At 33.5% G+C, this 27143-nt stretch overlaps 1 pseudogene; it reads left to right on the top strand.

Annotated features, from left to right (window-relative positions):
* The window catches only part of LOC149944356 (2-Hydroxyacid oxidase 1-like), a 34945-nt pseudogene that overhangs the window by 1946 nt on the left and 5856 nt on the right, over positions 1 to 27143 (top strand).

Here is a 27143-nt window from a genome sequence, read left to right as displayed (position 1 = left end):
TACAAATTAAGTTTAAATTGATGATAATTACGGCTCCAATATTCTACACACTGTCAAATCTTTTTAATAAAAAATAAATTTTGTCGTTTTAATTTTTGCTATCTTATAAAAAAACTAATCTATTGCTGAAAACAGAATATTTGAAATTATCTTTAATTGTATAGCTGCAAGAAACGCTGGAACTGTGATGATTTTGAGCTCTCTTTCAACCATCTCTCTGGAAGAAGTGGCTGCGGCTTCAAACGGAGGATGTCTTTGGTTCGGAGTAGCCTTCAACAAAAATCGTAACATCACTTTGGATTTGGTCAGAAGAGCCGAGAAAGCTGGCTACAAAGCTATAGTTCTAAACATCGACAATCCAGGTGCCGCCAAGTATTTGCGAAACCGAACACGTTACAACTATCCTGATCCATCAAAGTAGGAATTATTTACAATTTTTGTTCTAACAATAATGCCAATGCAATATCACAGTGTTGAAAAGCTTTTAACAATATATTTTATGTGGCCAATTTGTTTAAAACATTTTGAACAGTTTGAGGCAGTTTTATACAATTTTAAATGTTTTTTGGGAGAGTATTTTAATTAATTGTCTTTAACAAAGCGTTTGTTACGAAGAAAAGTTTTCAACAAGTTTACTCTAAGATTTTTTAATTCAAGTTTAATAGTAATTAATCGTTTTTCCATTTTGGCCACCTAATTCATTTGAAATGTTTATCCCGGTAGCTGTTTACAACTAAGGCTGGGCGAATAACCCAATTAACCGAATAATTCAGTCAAACATCGTTTAACGTATCTTTTTGTATTTGATCGAATAACGAACAAAAAATATTTAGGGCAATTCTATATAAAAGAACGTACGTCATTGGTCAGTTGGCTCTCAGCAGATACTTTGTTGTTTGTACAGATCGTTTGTTATTTATTTACGTCATAGGTCAACTATAACGTCATTGAATAATTCAGTTCTACCATTAAGTTATTAAAATTTAAAATATTTCGACTATTTGACCTGTTATTCGATGAATATTTGCGCCTATATTCAGCGAATATTCGAAAAGGTAGTAGTTGCATTAAGCCTAACTATTCGGTATTTGGTTCGAAAACTATTATGCGTCTCGGTATTCAATAAAACAAAAGTAGGTATTTGATGTTCGTCTCGATAGGCGAAATGTGTTATTCGCACAGCTTTATTTTCAATTTTATAAAAATAATGTTTTCGGTTGTCGTTGACTGTTACAATAGGCCCAACATTAAATGAGATACATATTTCAGCTTGATTGTTAGGTAAAAGTAATGTAGTTCATTTATAATTTTAGTTTACTCACTAAAAAAGTAAGATTTCCCATAATATATTGACCGTTTAAAAAAATTACATTTCTAAACTGAAAAATAATCAGCTAAGGTACCATTAAAAGGTTATGTCGTAATTGTTGATAATGCAAAGACAAGGTAACCAAAGAACTCAGATAAAAAATATTGAAGCTGTGGGAGTACTTTTTAGAAAAAAATCATACTTTTCTCTATGAAACCTCTTTTGCTTTTGAAGACTTCCTTTCTGGATATGTATAGCATAGAGAAACCTCCAAATGACTTAGTTTTCCAATATTTTTATTAATAATAGTTTCCTATCTGGTTTTCGTTGACTCGGACTAAAATACTTCGCAGCTATAAAGCCACAAGCTAATAGGACATCTGTTCTAGATTATCAGTTTTTTATGATTCATGCAAAATGATCATTATTATAACTTATTTATTTTTCTGATTATCAGATTTACAAACTTTGATGAATATCGACATAGTGGTCAAATGGAGGGCCCACCCGTTCCTGATTGCAAAACATCGTGGAAAGATATTTCTTGGATAAAATCAAAAACGGTCTTCCAATTGTGATTAAAGGGATTCTAACAGGTACATTTACAGTTCTGGTAAATTGAGTTCAGAAACCAGCTATAATCTTCAAGGTAAAATAGCGCATTTTAAAATAAATGCTTCATCCAGAAGTTCTTCTCAGCAATATTTGGAATTACTATCTGCATTTTTTAGATAGGCTTGCAAGACACGTAGGACAATACTACCATAAGTCTTTACTTTTATCCATAAGTGGGTTAGCTAGTCAAAATAATTATTGATAGCTATGTGTGAAGAACGAATAGGTCCTTCGATTTTGCAAGGGCTTACTATGATGACGAGATTAACATTAGACTTAATGACATAATTGTTAATCTATGATATACCAAATATGTTTAGTCAACCTCGAAAAGTCTTTAAGTAAAATTTCAACATGGTTAACTAAGAAACTGGCACATTTACGTGAATAAACTTATGATACTACTTCATCTTGCTTAACAAGTGAAGTGTTTTCTTCAATAGCACACAAGCTCGATTTGTAGCAAATAAAGATTTAAAGGTGACCAAGAAAATTTATTGCTTACGTTTTTAGTACAGTCTGTTCGTCTTAAATTCTCATTCTATCTAAGAATAACATATATCTAAAATTTCATTTCATATGATGCATGTGTCATTTAGAGGAGTATGCTAAATTGGCCGTCAAAGAGGGTGTAAAAGCCATAATTGTGTCCAACCACGGTGGAAGAACTTTGGACTGCGCTGCTGCAACTGTATGTATTCCATAATCATATATAAATCATCACTGCCGGGTAGTCCCGGCCCAGCTTTGCCAACCGTACGATATCTATCGTATTTGTACGATATTATGGGCTCAAATACGATGTACGATAGTGGTCGACTATCGTACGCAAAACCTACGATAATTTGAAATTTTCAAATAATCGTATGCAAAACGTACTATAGTTTGAAATTTTCAAACAAAATAATTTATTTGTTAAAAAACCTGATACTATTGAAATCTAGATTCCGCCAAAACCAATTAGAAAGGTGATTTATACCATATAAATCAGCTTTCTAATTATTAATATAAATTATACGCTAGATTTTCCCCTACTTTTCTTCTATCCTCACTACTGTTTTATATCCGAAACATATTTTTGGCCTAAAATATGCAGTCAAGGTCAAACCCAAACGCGGGCGAGGTTTTTTAACTACATTTTTATGATCTTTTAAAATTCCCACTCGCCGCTCGGGTGGGTGCATGTTCAGAAAACACTTCTGAAATGACTAAGAAATCTGGAAAAAGTTCGCATCGGCTGAGCCTTTTCAAGCGTACGAGAATTTTAGCGAAAATACGATAATTTCGATCCCCTGGTACGATAGACACTTCTTTAATTTTGGCAACGCTGTCCCGGCCCGACAAAAACCGATTTTTTCAAACTAAGTACGGAAGTTAAAGCTGAGCTTCCGTTCGTACTTATTCATGGCGCGACAGTCTAGGCCCAGTAGAAAATCCTCATGCGAACCAAAATCCCTCCTCGCAGCAGGATAGAAATTTGAAATTTCTTCTACGTTCTATAAAAACATTATAGACCAATTCCCAAATATATATTTTAATCATTCAATTTCCATGTTACTTATTTTATAAGAAAGTCACAGGTGTATCGATACGATAAAATTAGACGATAGGTATATGCAGACAAAAGTATAAATTAATAATTGTAAGGCATTTGGTTTTCCAACATGAATTTAAGGATGACTAGGATTTAGTTGAGTCTACGAAACCAATATAGGGCAGAACGAGCAGGGGTCATTTAAATCGGTGCAATTTTAATAGTTCACGTTGCTTAATATGTTTATAAGCTAATGCGAAAATATACTTAACTTTGGTCTTCTATAACTCAGAGGTGCTTATCTACACGTTAAAGTATGATTAACGTTTTTCGCAATAACCAAAATTATAGGAAAACTAAGGATTATAAATTGAAATATTGTAAAATTTTCAACTTTTTAGTTTCGACAGCAACTTTCTTAGCCAAACAATATGAGAGTTTTTTGGAACTATGGCGAGATGTTCGTTTATAACGATTTTAAAATTTATTATACTAAATTATCTGTGGTTATTAAGTAAAGTTGTAAAATAATGTACACTTTGATGCAATTATATTTAAGCTAACTACGTGGTATTTGTAATATTTAGATTGAAGTATTACCAGAAATTGTGAAAGCAGTTGGTTCCAAGGTAGAAGTCTACATGGATAGCGTAGTAAGGAATGGCGCGGATGTTTTCAAAGCCTTGGCTCTAGGTGCCAAAGCCGTCTTTATTGGCCGTCCTATCATATACGGACTCTCCTACCAAGTAAGCGTTGTCTTTCAGTTTTAGCATCCTGCTTTTGTTACCGTCAAACCATAGACGAAGAACGGGTAACCCCTGGGCACGCGACGTACGCCTCTCTCCGCGATTAAATGTTCGGGCCGCGAGAGGCGCTGCTAGTTTGTTTGCTGGAGCGAGCGCTCCACCCTCCTCCTCTTTCGTCTTTAGCAATTTTCGGTGTCGACTCACGTGGGTCGTGAAGGTCCCACACGTTTAAACTAAAGCTTAGCAACTTGACTTGAATAAACAATGAATTCACACGTTAACGATGTATTTATTGATGAAATGTTTAATGGTGAGTATTTTTAACATTTTATTGCTTTACGGAAAACACACCCATAATTGTAGATTATTTATAATAATCTATTTCCAAATCACACACTTAATGCAGGACTGATTCAAACTGACATAAGGCTTACAAAACGGCGCAACTCAACTTGACTATGACCCCGAGACCGGAAATTAGTGAGAAACAAAAGGTCGCGCACCAGTAAATTCCTAACAATTTTCAAAATCTATCTCTCTACTGGGGAAGGCGTAATTCACGTGTCGCGGGTTTACCCGTTCTTCGTCTATGGTAAAACCTTGAACGAAAAGTTCATTAAATAATTGTTACAAACTTTAACTGTGGTTTTTTGGCTTCACTTTTTTACTTCAATATTAGGACGCAATATTAGATTTACTTCATTTCTTCTCCAAATTAATTTGTTTAATTAATGAGTTTCTTGTACTTAAAAGGGTTACATTGGAGCGAAATTTTTCTTAAATTTTCTCGAAACGTGTAAATGATAGAAAAATGAAACCCGGAGCAATTTTCAATATTTTTTTAATTCCTTTCACGTTATATTATGTTAATTGTAGTAAAAACAATTTTTGGTGGAATCGGTTGAGGGAGTTAAATGGTGGCAACAAGTGATCATAGTTTTCTACACCAATTTTTTACTTTTATTGTTTCCATTCTCGTCAAGCCTATTTTTCTAAGACGTTCCTATACAATATTAATTGTTGTTGAAACGCTCTGCATTATCGGGGGAATACCACAAGTAATATTTGACGTCTTTTAGTTTTTCCCAAATGGAATCGAAAATTGCAACCGGCTATAGCTCCTCAAGCGTTGGTGGTAGAGCAATGAGAGTGACACTATCTTTGAATTGACCACCCTAAATTCGAAAATGCCGGTTTCAGGGGCGTAACTCCATTATTTGAAAAGTTGTCAAAAACGACATATGGTGTTTCCGCCGTAACTATTATCGCTTTCAAAATACGATAACTCCATGTGAAAGGAAATAAAAAAGTATTAAAAATTGCTTCAGGTTTCATTTTTCTATCGTTTACACGTTTCGAGAAAATTTGAGATAAATGCAAAAACTCCCTTTGTCGAAGACTTTTGTAACAGACTGTACCTACCTCATCTGCCTGCGATCGCCAGTTAGCCAGCCGGGCCAGACCCCCCCCCCCCCTGGCCCTACCTTAGACTGTACTTAATTTCCCCCTTTGAACATTCTCATACCTCGACCCCCCTTGTCGAATTTCTGGCTACGCCTCTGCTGCGCAGTACCAAGTGTATTTAATGAAGTACTTAGCGTTACTAGTGGTGAAACAAGCTTTGCTGCGGTTTCTTATCCCCCCACCATTAGAAATTCATCAATTGTTTATGAAAATAAAACGAAATTTCTGCGCAAGGCTTAGCGTTTTACACTATTTTTTAGGCGAAAATTATTCGTTTGTCCGGGGAATACGGCGTAGGGCAAAAGGTGTAAATTGAATTTCAAAGATGACGTAAGAGGGTACCCTAAAATTTTCGATCGAATAATTCGTAAAAGTAAAATTTCGGCCCTATTAAAACCAAAATGGCGGATCTACTAATGGAAATTTTAAGTTATCTTCATCATCTGAGGAAGAGACTGAAATAATTGAAACTGTTTTTCTTACAGCCCGTAACTTTAGAATGAGTATTTTAAATTACGAAACAAATGTAGTTACAAATTATACCTCTTTCGAGTTCAAAACCTTTTTTCGTGTTAAGCCTTGTGTATTTCAAAGCCTAGCCGCCCGTTTCGGTGAATCGGAGTTTTACGTTGGTGTACCTCTTCAAGGTGAAATAAATATAGGGGTGTGCGGGTATCCGCCCCGATACCCCAAAGAAATATTTCTGATTTACCCGTACCCAACCCGAAACAGAAAAAGCATTACCCGCACACCCCTAGAAATTATGGGTATTACATTTGTTAAATTGTAATTCGATTACTTTTTAATAATTTTATCTTAATAGGTGGTGGACGGCAACCTATGTCACCAGAAAAACATATGTTAGTATTTCTGTGGTTTGTTGGACACCGGGGCCAAACATTAATTCAGCTGTCAGATCGCTTTAATTTTGCCCAAAGCTCAGTAAGAAATATAATTAACCGAGTTACCAAGTTCTTAGACAGTATTGCAAAAGATAAAATAAACTGGCCAGCGGATAAGACAAATCTTAGAGAGAGTTTCGACAGAAGAACTGGATTCCCAAATGTATTATGTGGTTCTTAATTTTTATGCACAAGTAATACACAAGTACCACTTCATCATATCTCCATGTTATTTTTATAAAGACCCTATTCCGGGAGCTATTATTTCTAGGTTTTGTACCAATAGTATAAACTGATTTTTAATACTAGGATGTGTTGATGGAAGCCATGTTATTATAAATGCTCCCAAAGAAAAACCAAAAGTATACTTCAATCGAAAGAAAGATTATTCAATACAGGTATAAAATCATCATAATTCAATTAGAACAATTTTCTTTTAAAACATTCTTAATAGTTTCAAATAATTTGTGATAATGACAAAATAATTTTGGATGTTCTTTGTGGATACCCTGGCTCGGTGCATGATGCTCGAGTGTATAACAATTCTTTTATATATCCCCATCTAGAAGACATTTGTGAAGGTACAAATTGAACATGTGAGATTTCATAAGCATTGGTGCACTATTTTAAATTCTCAAAACTTTTTAAAGCACTTAAATTAACATAAACGAATGGTTAATGGGCTAACAATTTCCCCATAACTTATTCTAACTTCTTAGTTTTCATATTTGTTTTATTTTTTGATTTTTCAAATTAATTTTCCCAGGTAAGACCCGCATCTTGGGATGTGCTTCCAAAAATGTGGTTAATATTACTTAAGATATTTTTTCTTTATAGGTGGTTATATCTTGGGTGACAGTGCTTATCCATTAGAAGGGTTTTGTTTAATACCATATAGTGACAATGGGCATTTGACAGCTTCACAGAAGTTGTTCAATAAGACTCACAGCTCAACCAGAGTTGTTGTAGAAAATACCATTGGGGCATTGAAACGCAAATTTCCAATTCTGAATTTTATTAACTTGAGGAACGTGGAAATAATTTGTGATATAATCATCTCGTGTTGTGTTCTTTATAATTACTCACCAGCACCGTCCCTTGGGTAGGGCGAGCGGCGCAGCGGCCCAGGGCGCAAAATTGAAGATTTTTATTTAAAGTAGAAATTGAAAAATTAAAAATTTTATTAAAAATAAATTGAAAATATTTCACTAAAACTCGAAAATAATTAAACATAATTATATCTGTATTAGAATTGTCCAAATAAGAATTTTGCTTTCCATAGTCCGGCGGCTACACTGCCGTCAATTCGCCGAAAAATGTTTTTGGGATGCAGTAGAACTCACGAAACTAAAAAAAGACTTATCGAAATGTTAGACTATACTAAAGCTCGTATAACTTTCATAGATGGCGCCAGTTTCAACATTTAAAATGGTTTTATAACTAAACTAGCTTAAAAAAACAAAGAAAATGATAAAATCAAAGCTTGAATAACGAATTTTTTTTTAAATTAACTACATAATAATAAATGAACTGTAAAAATATTTAAGTATTACTAAATCTGACGAAAATGGATCAAATTGAAACTTGAATAATGCAAAAATTGTGAAATTAATTATTAGGTAATTATTATTTGTTAATTATTCATAAGGGAAAAACGATTAAAACCTAGAAGTTGGTTGCGTAATTTCGCGTCATATCTCCATAACGACCAAGTAGAGCTCTTTCATATTAATATACTAGCCGAAGTAGTAGTAAACTAAAACTTAGCACTTTTTTCCAAGATGGCCGCCAAGATGGCCACCAAAACAACCCCCCCACCCCCCCAAAATATTTTCCAAAAATTTTTGTCCTTGGAAAAATCGAAAAACATATTTTTGTTTTCAAATTTCACCTTGAAGATAATCTTTGACCTCGACGCCTGACACCTGTACACAACCACTAAGCCTCGGTCTATCAAATCAACAAGTTTGGTCACGATCGGACAAGGTCGAACCGAGATATCGGCGGTAATGTGTGACCCCACCAAATACTTATGTTAATTTACTTTTGGTGTCATTTTTTCGTTTTTTTTCCTTTTTTCGCCGTTTAAAATGCTAATTAGTTATTTGCGAGATGGGGAAACGAATTCGCGACCTTCGCTTTATACCCTTGGCGGTTTTGGCCCCACCCAAAATACTTTAAACAGCTAATAAACGTGTCTAAACTTGCAATAATAACTATTTCTATAAATAATAATTGTTTTTACATTTAAAAGTCAAAGGATATGTGTAAGCGTAAGACGTCTCAAAAATCGAGCTCTTTAAAGGTTAAAAAAATGAAGTTATTTATGGGGAAACCAGAAATTAAATGCAAATCGCCTACCGAGAATCCTTGTTATTATAATGAGCCATGTCGCAAACACGCTTTTAATTTCTTTGATAATTTAAACTTTAGTGTTAAATGCTGGATTTGTCAAGAACAATGTCTTGACAAGACAATTTTTAAACAACACTTAATGGATCACTTATCGAGTAGTTATAAAAATCAAATTCGTATTGATGTTTGCGATTGTCTTCATTCAAAGAAACCAGAATATACAACCAAAGAAGAAATATTAGACGATCAAATTATTGATTATTTAAACGAGTTTAACGTAAAACATCAAGAATGGTTAAACGAGTTTGTTAATGGTACTGGAACTCCAAAGAAAATTCAACGTAAAAAAAAGACAACTGGTATTAAGTCCGAAGAAACTTTAAATTCAACAATAAAATCAAATGTTGTATTTCCACCAGACTTTGTCATGCCATCTGATGAGCAGATGGAAGCAATTATTTTTTTTCAAGAATATTGTAAAAATAATCAAATTTTAACTCTTAATCAAGTTGAAACACCCATTGAGGTTTTGGAAAATCTTGAACAAACTTGTCAAATGATTGAAAATATGTAAAATAAAGATGATTTTCTAATATATTGTGATTATTTTTTTCCTACGTAAAAATAGATATTTTAACTCTTTCATGTTAAGGTTTAGCGTGGTAGATCGGTAGCGTTGCAGGACGTTATTCAAACAGTCTCAAGTTCAAATCACAATCCTTTCGATCTATCACGCTAAATCTTTTATTAGTATAAAACGAGATGTCGCCCAACTGAAACTGTCATTATAAAGATGTCAAGTTTCGTAGTATTTCTACCTTCGAACGCATCACCCGATATTTACCCGGAAAATACACCTTCTAGCTTTAAAGTTCAATTAGCAAAACCTTTAAATTTTAATAATGAAAAATGGTCTTGCGCATTAGCAGAAATAATTCTTCCTGAAACTTATTCGAATATAACAAATGAGTATTCGCATTTCCAAGTAGGGCACGTGTCAGATGTTATTTCACCCGAAGAAAATCAATGGGATTATATTAAAATTGAAATTCCACCAAAACGTTACGAGGGTGATCTAGATCGAAATAAGAATAATATTCCAACATCTCTTCAAAATAATATACTCAACGAGTTTGCTAAAACTATTGAGGCCAATCAATCACTTAAAGGAAAAATACATATGAATACGGTAAAAGTTGACGAAAACGAAGACAGTTCAAAATTAAAAATACAGTTACAAAAAGATGTGCAAGTAAAAATACCTCAAGCATCGCCCCTAGCATCTGTTCTGGAATTTCGAGAAAATGATTTTGTCGACAGTGATTATCTTTCTAATTATCCTCTCTCGAATCACGCTAAAACTATTTCCTTAACTTACGCAACAAATTTTATCGAAGTACGAATTAAAAAGGCGTTAGTTGTGAATAAATATCAACAAAAATATTTACCACGACAAATTCCCGTGGAAGAAATACAAGCACAACCCAGGAGAAAAAAACAGAAAATTAACAAGAAACCGAAACTAAAACCAGAAGTGAAACAAGAGGAAAAACCAAAACTTGAACCAAAAACAAATTTAGAAGAAAAGTCAAATTTTAAACTAGAAGAAAATATAAACAACATTTTACCAACAGAACCTTTAATTCTAAATATTAATGAAGACGTCAATCAACCAGAAGATTTAAATCCTTCCGAAGAAAATAATCTACCAAGTTCTCTCCCAATACCCATTAAGCCACCATCTCAGCCTGTTATTAAACAAATACAATGGAATAATTACGCGATTGTTTTTGAAGCGGTCAGATATGAGGGAGAAAGACAATATAATAATGAAATTCAACCGTTCACATTACACTTAATTATACGTGATTTATTAGAACGATGTAAACCAAGACAGTTTGACGGATTAAAAACAGCGATATCTTCCGATGATGAAGATAATTTATATTTTAATTTAGAAATACCGGTAGGAATGGAAATTAAATTTCAAAATCCATTAGCAGATCTTTTTAAAATTCCAACAGACACTTATTTTACGGGTATTCAAAAATTTGGCCCGCTAAATAATTTAAATAATATTACTTTTAATTCGCGTACTAATTTTATCGACATACGTATTGAGACAACAAAAATACCGCAATTTGAGCAGGAAGATTGGGCTTTCTATTCCGTATCAATCATACAACCTTTTTTATTTGAAGGTCAGAGAGATGATTTTGGAAATATTATCCCATTATCTTTGCATAGGCAATTAAAAAACGAGATTCAACAGGCGACTAACTTCCCCCCTTTAAATCGGTACGAAATTAGTTACGCAATAGAAGAAATAAATCGAGGTCATTACTTGAGAATTTCATTTCCTAGAGATCTACAAATTGCCTTCACTGGGAGATTAGCAAATATTTTTAATATAAACGCGCCAGAATTTCAAAATGGTGTAATTAGCAGTAAAAATCCTTTAAAAGTGTATGAGGAAAAATTTATGTCAGATGAAGAATCGGTTATAGATTTTAGGTACAATAAAAATATTCCAATCGAACACCCTAACTGGGAAAATGACAGTTATACGTTTGAACGAAACTATTACGAGGCTGATAAAGATTTAGGCGGGAATTTTATACCGTTATCTCTTCATTTCAAAATTTTGAATGAACTTCAAAAATATTTTGATTCGCATATCTCACTTAAGGCGGGTTTTTTTATTTTCAAAGAAAATGGAAATTATTATTTTCAAATTGAATTAATGAGTGGGTTGGAAATTAAAATATTCGGTCCTCTAGCAGACCTCTTACAAATTGAGTACAAAGTAGATTATATATCCTCAGTTTATAAAAGCAAAGCATTAGACCCTCTTCAAATTAGATTAGAAATAGATAATACGACTAATTTTATAATTTTTCGAAATGATTTAAACAGAGTTGAGAATAGTCGACGACAAAAACGTGATATTGATTTCCACAATTACGAACATGGTAAAAATAATAAACTAAATATTGTAGACAAATTCCATTGTCGAATTCCAACTGGTGTGTACCACACTATTGATGATATTTTATTAGCAATGAAACAATCATTGCCACATCAGAGTTGGGCTAAATTCGAGTTTAATTTTAATTCAGATTCGACAGTTTCAGTTAAAGGTTTGGGTGGAAACAGTTTTTTAACCTTTCCAATAGATAACCCCAAACTCGGGAGAATGTTAGGTTTTTCAAACAATCAAATTGAAAGGCCTCTTTTTAACGAAATAGGCATGTACCCCGCAGATCTCAACCACGGAATATCCGGAATTTATGTCTATACAAATATTATACAACCTATAATAACAGGACACACTAATACCCCCCTGCTGAGAATTATCAAATTAAACGAAAATAAAAATCGAGCACAGGTTGAAAGATTTCATTTTTTAGACCATTTTCCAGTTCTCTACGATCAAATACAGACTATAGAAATTTCTTTAAGGTCGGATTACGGTGAACTCCTGCCATATAAAACAGGCAAGACTATTATTAAATTAATATTTAAAAGACTGGATGCTTAGTCTAAAGTACACTTAAAACAAGCTCATCATGGAAAGATATTATCATCATTATGTTCAAACAGGACGCGGATATAACATCTTTCGAGGAAGTCAATATCAGACTGGTCGTGGATTTGGCGCAATTTTTAAAAGTTTAGCAAGATTCGTAACACCTCTTTTTCGACCCGTAGCTAAATCACTCGGTATTCAAGGGTTGGTTATGGGGAAAAGGATAATGGACGATGTTGTTGCTGGTCAAAATTTTAAGGAGTCGTTAAAAAAAAATAGTAAAATTGCTGGAACAAATCTTTTAAATAGTCTCGGGGATACCATATTAAATACACAGAAAGGCTCTGGAGCTCGAAGAGTAAAGAAGCGCAAATCAAAATTACGCAATAAGCAAAGAAAACGCAAGAGAACAAAAACCGATTTTCTTGACTAAAGCATTATGCCTCAATTTGAATCTATGTGTTCGGAGTTGGAGCTTTTTAACGAACCCCTGATTAATGGTAATATTGAGGGAAATAAATTTGTAGACTATTTCCCTATAGCTCCCTTGTCTAATGCTACACAGATTGATTTTTCTATCCCCGGGGGAGATTATTATATTGACATGTCAAACTTGATGCTTAAAATTCGAATTCGGGTTAAAAAAGAACAAAACGGTGTTTTAATAGATATACCTGCAGCCGAAAAAAAGTATCATTATGCAATCTTCCATTGCATTCTATTTTTAGCCAAATAGACGTGTTTATGAATGAGACTTTAGTACAATCTAGCAACAACTGCTACCCATATTTAGCATATTTAGCAACAGTTTTAAATTTTGATAAAGGCGCCAAACAATCTTACAAAACCGCCGAGGGCTATTACGAAGACGGGTTTTGCGACCCAACGCTAGCGTTTAACGATGTTCATAAAGATAAAAAAAATAATGGAATTTTAAAAAGAAGTAAAGATATTGCGGGATCGAAACTTTGTGAATATATGGGAAGACTTCATGTAGACTCTTGTAAAATAGACAAATTTCTTTTAAACAAAGTGAATTTAAGAATTCGACTCTTGAAAAATTCCGATGAATTTATAATTATATCACAAGAAGATGTTAATATCAAATATAGATTAATTATCGAAGACGCTGTTCTTACTGCTAAACATATTATCGTAAATCCAGATCTACAGCTGGCACATAATGCTATATTGCACAAACAGAGGGCTTTGTACGATCTAACACAAACTGTTGTTAAAACTCTGACAATTTCAGCAGGCGCGAGCGATTTCGTGAAGTCAAATATTTTTTTAGGTAAAATTCCAAATCGGGTAATAATCGGAATGGTAAACAATTCTGCTTACAACGGGTCTAGTCGAGAAAATCCCTTTCAATTTAACCATAATAATCTCTCGTTCTTACAACTTTCATTAGACGACCAGAATATACCAGAAACTGCTCTAACTCCAGATTTTAATAAAAACCTCTATACTCGGTCGTATTATTCACTATTCTCGGCAATGGATTTAATTGGAAATAACTCTGGTAATTGTATTGATTACGAAAATTATAAAAACGGTAATACATTATTCGCGTTTGATTTAACTTACGATTCCTCGGCAAACTCTAACAACCTCTCAATTCAACGAAATGGTAGTTTACGTATGGTAATGAAGTTTGCTTCCCCCTTAACTAATATTCAAAACATAATTATTATTGGAGAATACGAAAACCGATTTGTCATTAACCAAGAGCGTCAAGTTACGTATATTACGGAATAAAATCAATCAACGAGGGCAAAGATTGATTAGTTGTTTCGCGAAATCGTAGTGGTAAAGATGTCTCGAACTCACAGTCTCTCACCCAAACAAGAAGTAACGGTGCTAGGATATGTAAATCCATCCATCAAAATTTACCGACTAGACACTTGCGCCGAATTTGAACTGAATTTAGAAGCCTGGCAATCTCTATTCACATTCGAAAAGGAAATAACTGATTTTTTTGAAGACCAAGTTGCTAGTTTTCACACCTGGCTTCCGCTTGAAGGTTCAAAGATAAAAATCGACTGTTTCAAGGGACAAAAGGAAAAACTCGTGGATGTGCGTGCTTGTGCCAGAGGAAAAAACCATTTGTATCATCTTTTCTATTCTACAAATTATGGTTTTAATCTCAACCAAGCAGGGTGGAAAAGATTAAAACATTGTAAACATACAATTGATCAGGAGATTAATTTAATTTTGTCGGCAAAAAATATTATGCGTGACATAATTGTACATGAGCTTACGGATAAAATGTTTGAAATTACCGAAAATTGTCAGAGTTTTAACAACAGTTTGTGTTAGATCGTACAAAGCCCTCTGTTTGTGCAATATAGCATTATGTGCCAGCTGTAGATCTGGATTTACGATAATATGTTTAGCAGTAAGAACAGCGTCTTCGATAATTAATCTATATTTGATATTAACATCTTCTTGCGATATAATTATAAATTCATCGGAATTTTTCAAGAGTCGAATTCTTAAATTCACTTTGTTTAAAAGAAATTTGTCTATTTTACAAGAGTCTACATGAAGTCTTCCCATATATTCACAAAGTTTCGATCCCGCAATATCTTTACTTCTTTTTAAAATTCCATTATTTTTTTTATCTTTATGAACATCGTTAAACGCTAGCGTTGGGTCGCAAAACCCGTCTTCGTAATAGCCCTCGGCGGTTTTGTAAGATTGTTTGGCGCCTTTATCAAAATTTAAAACTGTTGCTAAATATGCTAAATATGGGTAGCAGTTGTTGCTAGATTGTACTAAAGTCTCATTCATAAACACGTCTATTTGGCTAAAAATAGAATGCAATGGAAGATTGCATAATGATACTTTTTTTTCGGCTGCAGGTATATCTATTAAAACACCGTTTTGTTCTTTTTTAACCCGAATTCGAATTTTAAGCATCAAGTTTGACATGTCAATATAATAATCTCCCCCGGGGATAGAAAAATCAATCTGTGTAGCATTAGACAAGGGAGCTATAGGGAAATAGTCTACAAATTTATTTCCCTCAATATTACCATTAATCAGGGGTTCGTTAAAAAGCTCCAACTCCGAACACATAGATTCAAATTGAGGCATAATGCTTTAGTCAAGAAAATCGGTTTTTGTTCTCTTGCGTTTTCTTTGCTTATTGCGTAATTTTGATTTGCGCTTCTTTACTCTTCGAGCTCCAGAGCCTTTCTGTGTATTTAATATGGTATCCCCGAGACTATTTAAAAGATTTGTTCCAGCAATTTTACTATTTTTTTTTAACGACTCCTTAAAATTTTGACCAGCAACAACATCGTCCATTATCCTTTTCCCCATAACCAACCCTTGAATACCGAGTGATTTAGCTACGGGTCGAAAAAGAGGTGTTACGAATCTTGCTAAACTTTTAAAAATTGCGCCAAATCCACGACCAGTCTGATATTGACTTCCTCGAAAGATGTTATATCCGCGTCCTGTTTGAACATAATGATGATAATATCTTTCCATGATGAGCTTGTTTTAAGTGTACTTTAGACTAAGCATCCAGTCTTTTAAATATTAATTTAATAATAGTCTTGCCTGTTTTATATGGCAGGAGTTCACCGTAATCCGACCTTAAAGAAATTTCTATAGTCTGTATTTGATCGTAGAGAACTGGAAAATGGTCTAAAAAATGAAATCTTTCAACCTGTGCTCGATTTTTATTTTCGTTTAATTTGATAATTCTCAGCAGGGGGGTATTAGTGTGTCCTGTTATTATAGGTTGTATAATATTTGTATAGACATAAATTCCGGATATTCCGTGGTTGAGATCTGCGGGGTACATGCCTATTTCGTTAAAAAGAGGCCTTTCAATTTGATTGTTTGAAAAACCTAACATTCTCCCGAGTTTGGGGTTATCTATTGGAAAGGTTAAAAAACTGTTTCCACCCAAACCTTTAACTGAAACTGTCGAATCTGAATTAAAATTAAACTCGAATTTAGCCCAACTCTGATGTGGCAATGATTGTTTCATTGCTAATAAAATATCATCAATAGTGTGGTACACACCAGTTGGAATTCGACAATGGAATTTGTCTACAATATTTAGTTTATTATTTTTACCATGTTCGTAATTGTGGAAATCAATATCACGTTTTTGTCGTCGACTATTCTCAACTCTGTTTAAATCATTTCGAAAAATTATAAAATTAGTCGTATTATCTATTTCTAATCTAATTTGAAGAGGGTCTAATGCTTTGCTTTTATAAACTGAGGATATATAATCTACTTTGTACTCAATTTGTAAGAGGTCTGCTAGAGGACCGAATATTTTAATTTCCAACCCACTCATTAATTCAATTTGAAAATAATAATTTCCATTTTCTTTGAAAATAAAAAAACCCGCCTTAAGTGAGATATGCGAATCAAAATATTTTTGAAGTTCATTCAAAATTTTGAAATGAAGAGATAACGGTATAAAATTCCCGCCTAAATCTTTATCAGCCTCGTAATAGTTTCGTTCAAACGTATAACTGTCATTTTCCCAGTTAGGGTGTTCGATTGGAATATTTTTATTGTACCTAAAATCTATAACCGATTCTTCATCTGACATAAATTTTTCCTCATACACTTTTAAAGGATTTTTACTGCTAATTACACCATTTTGAAATTCTGGCGCGTTTATATTAAAAATATTTGCTAATCTCCCAGTGAAGGCAATTTGTAGATCTCTAGGAAATGAAATTCTCAAGTAATGACCTCGATTTATTTCTTCTATTGCGTAACTAATTTCGTACCGATTTAAAGGGGGGAAGTTAGTCGCCTGTTGAATCTCGTTTTTTAATTGCCTATGCAAAGATAATGGGATAATATTTCCAAAATCATCTCTCTGACCTTCAAATAAAAAAGGTTGTATGATTGATACGGAATAGAAAGCCCAATCTTCCTGCTCAAATTGCGGTATTTTTGTTGTCTCAATACGTATGTCGATAAAATTAGTACGCGAATTAAAAGTAATATTATTTAAATTATTTAGCGGGCCAAATTTTTGAATACCCGTAAAATAAGTGTCTGTTGGAATTTTAAAAAGATCTGCTAATGGATTTTGAAATTTAATTTCCATTCCTACCGGTATTTCTAAATTAAAATATAAATTATCTTCATCATCGGAAGATATCGCTGTTTTTAATCCGTCAAACTGTCTTGGTTTACATCGTTCTAATAAATCACGTATAATTAAGTGTAATGTGAACGGTTGAATTTCATTATTATATTGTCTTTCTCCCTCATATCTGACCGCTTCAAAAACAATCGCGTAATTATTCCATTGTATTTGTTTAATAACAGGCTGAGATGGTGGCTTAATGGGTATTGGGAGAGAACTTGGTAGATTATTTTCTTCGGAAGGATTTAAATCTTCTGGTTGATTGACGTCTTCATTAATATTTAGAATTAAAGGTTCTGTTGGTAAAATGTTGTTTATATTTTCTTCTAGTTTAAAATTTGACTTTTCTTCTAAATTTGTTTTTGGTTCAAGTTTTGGTTTTTCCTCTTGTTTCACTTCTGGTTTTAGTTTCGGTTTCTTGTTAATTTTCTGTTTTTTTCTCCTGGGTTGTGCTTGTATTTCTTCCACGGGAATTTGTCGTGGTAAATATTTTTGTTGATATTTATTCACAACTAACGCCTTTTTAATTCGTACTTCGATAAAATTTGTTGCGTAAGTTAAGGAAATAGTTTTAGCGTGATTCGAGAGAGGATAATTAGAAAGATAATCACTGTCGACAAAATCATTTTCTCGAAATTCCAGAACAGATGCTAGGGGCGATGCTTGAGGTATTTTTACTTGCACATCTTTTTGTAACTGTATTTTTAATTTTGAACTGTCTTCGTTTTCGTCAACTTTTACCGTATTCATATGTATTTTTCCTTTAAGTGATTGATTGGCCTCAATAGTTTTAGCAAACTCGTTGAGTATATTATTTTGAAGAGATGTTGGAATATTATTCTTATTTCGATCTAGATCACCCTCGTAACGTTTTGGTGGAATTTCAATTTTAATATAATCCCATTGATTTTCTTCGGGTGAAATAACATCTGACACGTGCCCTACTTGGAAATGCGAATACTCATTTGTTATATTCGAATAAGTTTCAGGAAGAATTATTTCTGCTAATGCGCAAGACCATTTTTCATTATTAAAATTTAAAGGTTTTGCTAATTGAACTTTAAAGCTAGAAGGTGTATTTTCCGGGTAAATATCGGGTGATGCGTTCGAAGGTAGAAATACTACGAAACTTGACATCTTTATAATGACAGTTTCAGTTGGGCGACATCTCGTTTTATACTAATAAAAGATTTAGCGTGATAGATCGAAAGGATTGTGATTTGAACTTGAGACTGTTTGAATAACGTCCTGCAACGCTACCGATCTACCACGCTAAACCTTAACATGAAAGAGTTAAAATATCTATTTTTACGTAGGAAAAAAATAATCACAATATATTAGAAAATCATCTTTATTTTACATATTTTCAATCATTTGACAAGTTTGTTCAAGATTTTCCAAAACCTCAATGGGTGTTTCAACTTGATTAAGAGTTAAAATTTGATTATTTTTACAATATTCTTGAAAAAAAATAATTGCTTCCATCTGCTCATCAGATGGCATGACAAAGTCTGGTGGAAATACAACATTTGATTTTATTGTTGAATTTAAAGTTTCTTCGGACTTAATACCAGTTGTCTTTTTTTTACGTTGAATTTTCTTTGGAGTTCCAGTACCATTAACAAACTCGTTTAACCATTCTTGATGTTTTACGTTAAACTCGTTTAAATAATCAATAATTTGATCGTCTAATATTTCTTCTTTGGTTGTATATTCTGGTTTCTTTGAATGAAGACAATCGCAAACATCAATACGAATTTGATTTTTATAACTACTCGATAAGTGATCCATTAAGTGTTGTTTAAAAATTGTCTTGTCAAGACATTGTTCTTGACAAATCCAGCATTTAACACTAAAGTTTAAATTATCAAAGAAATTAAAAGCGTGTTTGCGACATGGCTCATTATAATAACAAGGATTCTCGGTAGGCGATTTGCATTTAATTTCTGGTTTCCCCATAAATAACTTCATTTTTTTAACCTTTAAAGAGCTCGATTTTTGAGACGTCTTACGCTTACACATATCCTTTGACTTTTAAATGTAAAAACAATTATTATTTATAGAAATAGTTATTATTGCAAGTTTAGACACGTTTATTAGCTGTTTAAAGTATTTTGGGTGGGGCCAAAACCGCCAAGGGTATAAAGCGAAGGTCGCGAATTCGTTTCCCCATCTCGCAAATAACTAATTAGCATTTTAAACGGCGAAAAAAGGAAAAAAAACGAAAAAATGACACCAAAAGTAAATTAACATAAGTATTTGGTGGGGTCACACATTACCGCCGATATCTCGGTTCGACCTTGTCCGATCGTGACCAAACTTGTTGATTTGATAGACCGAGGCTTAGTGGTTGTGTACAGGTGTCAGGCGTCGAGGTCAAAGATTATCTTCAAGGTGAAATTTGAAAACAAAAATATGTTTTTCGATTTTTCCAAGGACAAAAATTTTTGGAAAATATTTTGGGGGGGTGGGGGGGTTGTTTTGGTGGCCATCTTGGCGGCCATCTTGGAAAAAAGTGCTAAGTTTTAGTTTACTACTACTTCGGCTAGTATATTAATATGAAAGAGCTCTACTTGGTCGTTATGGAGATATGACGCGAAATTACGCAACCAACTTCTAGGTTTTAATCGTTTTTCCCTTATGAATAATTAACAAATAATAATTACCTAATAATTAATTTCACAATTTTTGCATTATTCAAGTTTCAATTTGATCCATTTTCGTCAGATTTAGTAATACTTAAATATTTTTACAGTTCATTTATTATTATGTAGTTAATTTAAAAAAAAATTCGTTATTCAAGCTTTGATTTTATCATTTTCTTTGTTTTTTTAAGCTAGTTTAGTTATAAAACCATTTTAAATGTTGAAACTGGCGCCATCTATGAAAGTTATACGAGCTTTAGTATAGTCTAACATTTCGATAAGTCTTTTTTTAGTTTCGTGAGTTCTACTGCATCCCAAAAACATTTTTCGGCGAATTGACGGCAGTGTAGCCGCCGGACTAAGGAAAGCAAAATTCTTATTTGGACAATTCTAATACAGATATAATTATGTTTAATTATTTTCGAGTTTTAGTGAAATATTTTCAATTTATTTTTAATAAAATTTTTAATTTTTCAATTTCTACTTTAAATAAAAATCTTCAATTTTGCGCCCTGGGCCGCTGCGCCGCTCGCCCTACCCAAGGGACGGTGCTGGTGAGTAATTATAAAGAACACAACACGAGATGATTATATCACAAATTATTTCCACGTTCCTCAAGTTAATAAAATTCAGAATTGGAAATTTGCGTTTCAATGCCCCAATGGTATTTTCTACAACAACTCTGGTTGAGCTGTGAGTCTTATTGAACAACTTCTGTGAAGCTGTCAAATGCCCATTGTCACTATATGGTATTAAACAAAACCCTTCTAATGGATAAGCACTGTCACCCAAGATATAACCACCTATAAAGAAAAAATATCTTAAGTAATATTAACCACATTTTTGGAAGCACATCCCAAGATGCGGGTCTTACCTGGGAAAATTAATTTGAAAAATCAAAAAATAAAACAAATATGAAAACTAAGAAGTTAGAATAAGTTATGGGGAAATTGTTAGCCCATTAACCATTCGTTTATGTTAATTTAAGTGCTTTAAAAAGTTTTGAGAATTTAAAATAGTGCACCAATGCTTATGAAATCTCACATGTTCAATTTGTACCTTCACAAATGTCTTCTAGATGGGGATATATAAAAGAATTGTTATACACTCGAGCATCATGCACCGAGCCAGGGTATCCACAAAGAACATCCAAAATTATTTTGTCATTATCACAAATTATTTGAAACTATTAAGAATGTTTTAAAAGAAAATTGTTCTAATTGAATTATGATGATTTTATACCTGTATTGAATAATCTTTCTTTCGATTGAAGTATACTTTTGGTTTTTCTTTGGGAGCATTTATAATAACATGGCTTCCATCAACACATCCTAGTATTAAAAATCAGTTTATACTATTGGTACAAAACCTAGTAATAATAGCTCCCGGAATAGGGTCTTTATAAAAATAACAAGGAGATATGATGAAGTGGTACTTGTGTATTACTTGTGCATAAAAATTAAGAACCACATAATACATTTGGGAATCCAGTTCTTCTGTCGAAACTCTCTCTAAGATTTGTCTTATCCGCTGGCCAGTTTATTTTATCTTTTGCAATACTGTCTAAGAACTTGGTAACTCGGTTAATTATATTTCTTACTGAGCTTTGGGCAATATTAAAGCGATCTGACAGCTGAATTAATGTTTGGCCCCGGTGTCCAACAAACCACAGAAATACTAACATATGTTTTTCTGGTGACATAGGTTGCCGTCCACCACCTATTAAGATAAAATTATTAAAAAGTAATCGAATTACAATTTAACAAATGTAATACCCATAATTTCTAGGGGTGTGCGGGTAGTGCTTTTTCTGTTTCGGGTTGGGTACGGGTAAATCAGAAATATTTCTTTGGGGTATCGGGGCGGATACCCGCACACCCCTATATTTATTTCACCTTGAAGAGGTACACCAACGTAAAACTCCGATTCACCGAAACGGGCGGCTAGGCTTTGAAATACACAAGGCTTAACACGAAAAAAGGTTTTGAACTCGAAAGAGGTATAATTTGTAACTACATTTGTTTCGTAATTTAAAATACTCATTCTAAAGTTACGGGCTGTAAGAAAAACAGTTTCAATTATTTCAGTCTCTTCCTCAGATGATGAAGATAACTTAAAATTTCCATTAGTAGATCCGCCATTTTGGTTTTAATAGGGCCGAAATTTTACTTTTACGAATTATTCGATCGAAAATTTTAGGGTACCCTCTTACGTCATCTTTGAAATTCAATTTACACCTTTTGCCCTACGCCGTATTCCCCGGACAAACGAATAATTTTCGCCTAAAAAATAGTGTAAAACGCTAAGCCTTGCGCAGAAATTTCGTTTTATTTTCATAAACAATTGATGAATTTCTAATGGTGGGGGGATAAGAAACCGCAGCAAAGCTTGTTTCACCACTAGTAACGCTAAGTACTTCATTAAATACACTTGGTACTGCGCAGCAGAGGCGTAGCCAGAAATTCGACAAGGGGGGTCGAGGTATGAGAATGTTCAAAGGGGGAAATTAAGTACAGTCTAAGGTAGGGCCAGGGGGGGGGGGGGTCTGGCCCGGCTGGCTAACTGGCGATCGCAGGCAGATGAGGTAGGTACAGTCTGTTACAAAAGTCTTCGACAAAGGGAGTTTTTGCATTTATCTCAAATTTTCTCGAAACGTGTAAACGATAGAAAAATGAAACCTGAAGCAATTTTTAATACTTTTTTATTTCCTTTCACATGGAGTTATCGTATTTTGAAAGCGATAATAGTTACGGCGGAAACACCATATGTCGTTTTTGACAACTTTTCAAATAATGGAGTTACGCCCCTGAAACCGGCATTTTCGAATTTAGGGTGGTCAATTCAAAGATAGTGTCACTCTCATTGCTCTACCACCAACGCTTGAGGAGCTATAGCCGGTTGCAATTTTCGATTCCATTTGGGAAAAACTAAAAGACGTCAAATATTACTTGTGGTATTCCCCCGATAATGCAGAGCGTTTCAACAACAATTAATATTGTATAGGAACGTCTTAGAAAAATAGGCTTGACGAGAATGGAAACAATAAAAGTAAAAAATTGGTGTAGAAAACTATGATCACTTGTTGCCACCATTTAACTCCCTCAACCGATTCCACCAAAAATTGTTTTTACTACAATTAACATAATATAACGTGAAAGGAATTAAAAAAATATTGAAAATTGCTCCGGGTTTCATTTTTCTATCATTTACACGTTTCGAGAAAATTTAAGAAAAATTTCGCTCCAATGTAACCCTTTTAAGTACAAGAAACTCATTAATTAAACAAATTAATTTGGAGAAGAAATGAAGTAAATCTAATATTGCGTCCTAATATTGAAGTAAAAAAGTGAAGCCAAAAAACCACAGTTAAAGTTTGTAACAATTATTTAATGAACTTTTCGTTCAAGGTTTTACCATAGACGAAGAACGGGTAAACCCGCGACACGTGAATTACGCCTTCCCCAGTAGAGAGATAGATTTTGAAAATTGTTAGGAATTTACTGGTGCGCGACCTTTTGTTTCTCACTAATTTCCGGTCTCGGGGTCATAGTCAAGTTGAGTTGCGCCGTTTTGTAAGCCTTATGTCAGTTTGAATCAGTCCTGCATTAAGTGTGTGATTTGGAAATAGATTATTATAAATAATCTACAATTATGGGTGTGTTTTCCGTAAAGCAATAAAATGTTAAAAATACTCACCATTAAACATTTCATCAATAAATACATCGTTAACGTGTGAATTCATTGTTTATTCAAGTCAAGTTGCTAAGCTTTAGTTTAAACGTGTGGGACCTTCACGACCCACGTGAGTCGACACCGAAAATTGCTAAAGACGAAAGAGGAGGAGGGTGGAGCGCTCGCTCCAGCAAACAAACTAGCAGCGCCTCTCGCGGCCCGAACATTTAATCGCTTTACAACTTTAGAGTAAGGAATACTAATTTTAAAAAAATAATTACAATAATTAAAATAAATATTTTTATTTAGTTGCAAATTATCTCGACCGAATCAAAATTTGAACGATCGTCGGCAACTTTTCCAACTGCGACTCAAGGTAATTACAAAAATTTATTTATTTTTAAAAAACTAAAACTATTTATTTTTTGAAATAGGACTCAAACCTGATAAAATTTTAATTTTTTTATTTAAAGACTTTTTTGTGTTTTTATTTTTTAATTTGTTTATTTTGGTGAAAGGTTTTAATTTTTAAAATGTTTTATATTTTTTATTTTAAATGTTTTTATTTTAGAAAGTTTAAGTGTTTAAATATGTTTTCCAAATCAACTAGCTTTATTAATTTAATTCAGGCGGTGGAGGTTGTTTTTAATATTTCATAATCTACTTTTTCTTTTTTAACTAGCTTTATTAATTTAATGTTGGGATTGGTGTAAAGTTCTTTTTTCTCTATATTAAATTTTGCTTTCATCTTTTTATCCAATAAGTTTTCAAGAAATGATATTAGTACGCTTTGTATTAGATTTAATGTTTTTCTATTATTATTATTATTATCTTTTTTGTTTTTTTCATCTCTTGCGCTATCTTTTTTGTTTCTTCATCTCTTTCGCTATATACACTTGAGCATATATACAACCTATCGCACATATCAAACGACCCATTGATTATTTATTATTCTTTCTGTTTTTTTTTCGGTTCTTTTTCATGTATTCTATGTACTTTTTTATACTAATATCTGTTAAACTTTAATGTTTTATGTTTGTTTTTGTAATTGATTAGTATATTAACTGAAAAATGTCTAAGTACATTTTGTACTAGGTTGTTTTTATTAATTTATAAAAACATGTTTAAGAAGGATAGGGATAATTAGTTAACCTTCGTTGTATTAAAAATTAATAATTATTCCCAAAGACAATATTTTTAAATTTTTAAATAAAAGTCGGGCTTAAACTATAAAATCTCAATGTAAAGGATTTTACCAGGAGAAATCTAAACTCAAGATGTCTGGTGAATTACATCTAAAGCCTGTACTTTCTTTTGCCGCGATCTTTAAAATTTTTCTCTTCGAGTAGTAAGAATGTTTATTCTTTGTAATACTCGTCAAATTTCGCGATGGAATCACAAGAATTTAAAGTCTGAACTTCGTATGTTAGATCAAATTCAACATGTTGGCATTGAACAACATTCGATCTGTTTTAATTCAGACATTCTCGAACTGTATACTTCCGAAGCGATTAAGACCAAAACCAGTGTTTTATTCGTGCGATGATAGAGCAACAAAAAGAATTCTTGTGGTAAATATTTTTTAGATATATTCATTTTTAATAGGTTAATTTATTTATATTTATAAATTCTAGCCTGAATTTCCAACCCGACATCTCGTTTTGTACCGAAGAGGAAAAATACCTTCTACGAATTGATGTAATTATAATTATTTTTAATTATACACTTAAAATATTTTTAACATTTGTGTTTTTATATTTTTCAGCCTTCAAATTATTTATACAACCTTCTTTAATTCTTTATTATTAATTTAATTTGTTAGCTTTTAGTTTTATTGTTAGTGTTTCATATTTTGTTAAATGTTTAAAAAAATATATTGAAATATCATAGTTATTAAATATTACAATAACTAATTGTGTTTTTTGATTACTTAAACTAGCATTGTTTTTAAAATAATAAAATATTTGCGAAAAATGAAAACTTATTTATATTAGTTTAATTATTTAAAGTATTTTGGGTGGGGCCAAAACCGCCAAGGGTATAAAGCGAAGGTCGCGAATTCGTTTCCCCATCTCGCAAATAACTAATTAGCATTTTAAACGGCGAAAAAACGAAAAAAACGAAAAAATGACACCAAAAGTAAATTAACATAAGTATTTGGTGGGGTCACACATTACCGCCGATATCTCGGTTCGACCTTGTCCGATCGTGACCAAACTTGTTGATTTGATAGACCGAGGCTTAGTGGTTGTGTACAGGTGTCAGGCGTCGAGGTCAAAGATTATCTTCAAGGTGAAATTTGAAAACAAAAATATGTTTTTCGATTTTTCCAAGGACAAAAATTTTTGGAAAATATTTTGGGGGGGTGGGGGGGTTGTTTTGGTGGCCATCTTGGCGGCCATCTTGGAAAAAAGTGCTAAGTTTTAGTTTACTACTACTAGCCGAGATGCCCGCTTTACAGGCGGGCCCTCAGCTAGTTGTGTGTTTCGAGGCACTCCACCATAGTACGCCCCCCAACCCCTTTTACCCATGCGAGAATTTCCATGGAATCCTTTACCCCATAGTCGAACCACCACCGTAAGGCACCCTCCCCCTTTTACTAATGCGATAATTTCCGTGGTACCCTTTACCCCATAGTCGAACCACCGCAGTAAGGCACCCTCCCATTTTTACCCATGCGATAATTTCCGTGGCACCCTTTTCCCCATAGTCGACCTCACCCCGTAAGGCACCCTCCCCTTTTTACCCATGCGATAATTTCCGAGGCACCCTTTTCCCCATAGTCGACCTCACCCCGTAAGGCACCCTCCCCTTTTTACCCATGCGATAATTTCCGTGGCACCCTTTTCCCCATAGTCGACCTCACCCCGTAAGGCCCCTCCCCCTTTCCCCATGCGATAATTTCCATGGTACCCTTTTCCCCAAAAGAGAACCACCCCAGTAAGGCCCTTCCTCCCCCATTCCCCATGTGATAATTACCGGGGTACTCCCCATCTTCACCATGTGATAATTACCGTTCCTCCCCTTTTTCCCCATGTTATAATTACCGTGGTACCCACCTCCCCCCTTTTCCCATGTGATAATTATCGTGGTACCCACCTCCCCCTTTTCCCATGTGATAATTATGGTGGTACCCTTTTCCCCATAATAGAATCACCCCAGTAAGGCCCTTCCTCCCCGATTCCCCATGTGATAATTACCGTTCCTCCCCTTATTTCCCATGTTATAATTA

Source organism: Leiobunum rupestre, chromosome 5 (assembly GCF_980474605.1).
Source record: "Leiobunum rupestre chromosome 5, qqLeiRupe1.1.hap1, whole genome shotgun sequence".
In the NCBI taxonomy this organism is placed as follows: Eukaryota; Metazoa; Arthropoda; class Arachnida; order Opiliones; family Sclerosomatidae; genus Leiobunum; species Leiobunum rupestre.
This window is presented reverse-complemented; position numbering and strand designations above follow the sequence as displayed.